Genomic DNA, 4,114 nt, shown 5'->3' on the forward strand with positions numbered 1-4,114 from the left:
TGTGAAATGTGCTAAACACACAATAAAGTAATAAATTCTTATGTCTGTTAAATTAGGTGAAAACTAACGATGACGGCCAAACACACACACACACACACAATTACAACTGTCTCTTATACACATCTAGATGTGTATAAGAGACAGCATATATACATATATATATATATATATACACATATATTTATGAATATGAAAGTTTAATATACAAGACAAGCTTTGTTGAAAATGAAACCAATGTCAACCCTGTTGCAATGTCTCTTGTGTTGTCTCATGTTAAATGTGAGTTTTATAGCTTTAACATTTTAATTTGGCTTTGGTGTTTTTGAAATTGAAATGTTGCTAAATATTAATAGTTGGCCACCCTGGTATTGATTTCTTTAATTGTTATAACTGTAAATTTTAAACATCTTAGAGGCTAACTATACGTTTCCGAAAATTTTAATTTTTATATTTTTTCTTTGTTTTTGATTTTCAAATTTTCGGTTAAGTGGTAACCCTGGTGATAAAATTTTTGATGAATCTGTTTGCATAGAGTTATTATCAATGCCAAACAGATTGATTTTAAATGCTATAATTGTGTTGTACACTTTACGAATACAAAAATGTGGCAACTTTGTATATTTTTATACTCATCTGTTATTGCATTTTTATACTAATTTAAACAAAATTCATATTTAAATTGTTGCTGTAATTTTTTTCTTTTTGAATTAAGGTTGCACATGTATGAAAAGTGGCAACGTTGCACATTTTACTTTTATATAATAGTTCGACATGAAGAMAAACTTTGAAGATTTTATTACATTTTCCTGGAGATTAAGTTGTTGAATTTCAAAAGGGTAAACAATTCTCCTAGCTGGCAAGCTCTTCAATTTTTGTTTGTGACTATCTTTGAATTTTGAATTTCTAATAATTAAGATTTTGGAAAATAATTGTATTGTAAATTGCGCATCATTTCCAATTAATTATGCATATTTAAAAATACTGATGAAAATGTCTGAAAGTTGGCCACATTGAACAACATATTTTTATACGAGACTTTGCTAAAAGAAATTTTCCCACATTTATGCTTACTTTTCAGAAATTTTTTTGAATTTGATAATGTCAAAAATTTGTGAAAGTTGGTAAAGCTGTATAACTTAACAAATTTATGAAAATTGGCAACACAGCAAAATAATTTTTTGTGACGACACTGTTCTAAAGTAAATCTTGCAACGTTAACAACCTCATTCATTGTCAATTTCGTCTTTTATTTGAAAAGCTTACTCATTTATGAGAGGTGGCATCACTGGCCAATTTATTTTCGAGACTTGTCTAAGTAAATTTTGCATTATTTAAGATCTTTTTAATTGTAAAATGCTTTTCTTTATTTGATAAGGCTACTAATTAATGAAAGGTGGCAACACTGCACAACTTTAATGATACTTTTAATGATACTTTTCTATTGTGGAACATTTAAAACCTGTACTTTAACATTTATGAAAGGTGGCAACACTGCGAATAAAATTMTCTATATGTAACTAATACTAAGTAAATTTATCAACATGTTTCAAATTGATTTTGCCACATTTTATTTTGGAATTTCACACGGTTTGTCCTTTGCGAATGCTGGCAACTCTTCACTCTTTTTTTTTGTGACTGTTCATTTTTCAGTTTGGTGCATACATTTCAAATCTTAATTGCTGAAAATGTTTTTTTTTCTTTTGTAATGTAATAATATTTGAATTTTGTGAAAGCTGGCAACACTGTATTTTATTTTATTTTTAACTTAAACCAGTTATAATTTTTTTTTTAAATTTTTTTTTATAAATTTGTAAAATCTGGCAACACAGCATACATATTTTTGACACAGGACTTACTTAGTTGCTGTTTTAAAATGTTTTTGCTAAAATTGGATGTGTGAATTTAATCAAGCATATAAATCACAAACAACTCAATTGAAAATGAATACAAATTCGAAATTTTCTGCAGTGCAACCACTTTCAAACAATCACTTCGAAGGCGCAGGAAAACTCGTAGCATTAAATATAAGTATATAAAACACTTATATAATTAAGCATTTGTTTTCAAGCTAACAAGCTTATGTTGCTATTATCATGTTTTTTACCGTGCTTCCAACTCAGTGGCATAAAAGCGTAATCGCTGAGCGKTGAAATCTCTCTTAAGTAGTTTAAAGCGGATAATAGCAGAGATTTCCATAAAAACCGCATAATGATTGAACGACTAATAAAAGAACGTGATTAAGGTAAGCTCGGAAGTATTTCTGCGAACTACTAAAATCTACAATTGTCTGCTCGTGAATAGGTTTATGTGATCGAACTCGCAATGACCCAATAAAAGACGGAACGTTGATATTATCGTTGGCAGGTGGTAAACACTTATTGTAGGATGAATTGAGCAGCACAATTGTTAAGTGAACTACTTTCTTGGTGCTTAAACGTTTATTTTTATACGTGAGAAAACGGTATGTAATACATAGCCGAGTTGCTTTTTAAAAAGGTGGGACATGGCGTATGAGTAACATTGTTGTGAAGAGCAAGTAAGTGCCAGAAAAAATTTTATTGCTACGAAAGGTGAAAGGTATAGAAGTATGTGAATATTTATGTAAATAAAAAGTGTATTTTATTTTAAATATTATTTAAATATTATTTTAGTTTTTATTATTATTATAATATTTTTTTTGTTTTTTTTCGTATTTTTTATTATTTTCAAATGAATATTAAATATCAATTTACAATATTTTCAAACTAATTACCACATTAAATGGTACACAATTAATATACGTTATCATTTCTACGCATTAAGCAGTCTTTATAACGCCTAGCTACAATTCAAAACATTACTCACACAATCTAAATTAGCTGATCTTCAGCGAGCACTAAGCAGCAACCTCCTACTATGAACGCTGGTTATTATAAAAATTGCGCCCACAAGCAGTGCTGTTGTTGTTTTAGCTGCAAGCTCGTTTTTTCAGCTGTTATCTCACTTTATACGCTGTTTGAATTGCCAATGAAACATGAAAATAATGTATTATCATTGAGCAAGCAGCACCGCCTAAGCGACAGGAGCGTGAGCGCGGTTGCCATTGACTTTTTGCGCGCAGCTTTGAGTTTTTTCGCTTATTTCTTTCCGTTTATTCCATTTCTTTCAATAATGTGCCACCGACAGCATCTTAAGCTGTTTTTTCATTTTCTTTGTAACGGTTTTATTCTTACTTCTGCGGTTTTTTTTTTTCTCTTTCACCGTTTTTCCCAGGCACTCCGGCAGTCTTTGCGCTTCACACGAAAATTTGTTGCGATTCATTGAGTTTCAATGACAGCAATGATTATCAGCGCAAATATATCAAACTTTATATGCGAATTTAGTCTGCTTTAATGCGATTTCATTAGCATATTTTTGGGGCATTAAAAAGTCTAATGCTAAGCACTGTTGAGGGGCATCGCATTGATGAGGCTTATGAATTTCTCAAGAGTTTGTTTTTGATTTCATTCCTTTAGGYTAATTTGTAAATTTTTGCTTTGTTTTGTATGAAGTGGAGAAAGTTGTAAAAACGAATTTCTGCCTAAATATTTACTTTTTATGGAATAGTTATGCATTCAGTTAACAACTTGCAGATTTTTTTTAAAACAAAGAAACACACAAAAATATTTGTTTTTGATCAAAGTTCTTGTAAGTAGTTTTAAATTCATAAAGTTTAATTCATAATTCGAGATTTTTATCAAAGATTGTTACGGTTCATTAATGATATAGAAAAATTTGTATTTTTTACAACACTTGTCTGAGCATTACATCGTTATAACCGTTTATACARCCACTTTTGTAACCATATAAATAACCATTTGTATAACTGTTTATATAACCATTGGCACCATTAGCAATTTTATTGTTATATGTAGAAGTAACAAAGGCTACTTCCTTAAACCAATAGTATCCATGTTAAGTGAATGGAGTACATATTGCTGAATAGTCTTCCTTACGAGAGAAGTCAAAAAACAGTTTTTAACCATTTTTGGCATCCGTAGCTCTTATAAAAGTAAAAGCRGTTAGTTTTACTTTAATTATAAATTCTCTCTGATATAAATGTTAAAAATCATYTTTAATCKTTATRCAAGGGTTA

Source organism: Bactrocera latifrons, unplaced genomic scaffold (assembly GCF_001853355.1).
Source record: "Bactrocera latifrons isolate USDA-ARS-PBARC rearing strain unplaced genomic scaffold, ASM185335v1 scaffold_81, whole genome shotgun sequence".
Taxonomy (NCBI): Eukaryota; Metazoa; Arthropoda; class Insecta; order Diptera; family Tephritidae; genus Bactrocera; species Bactrocera latifrons.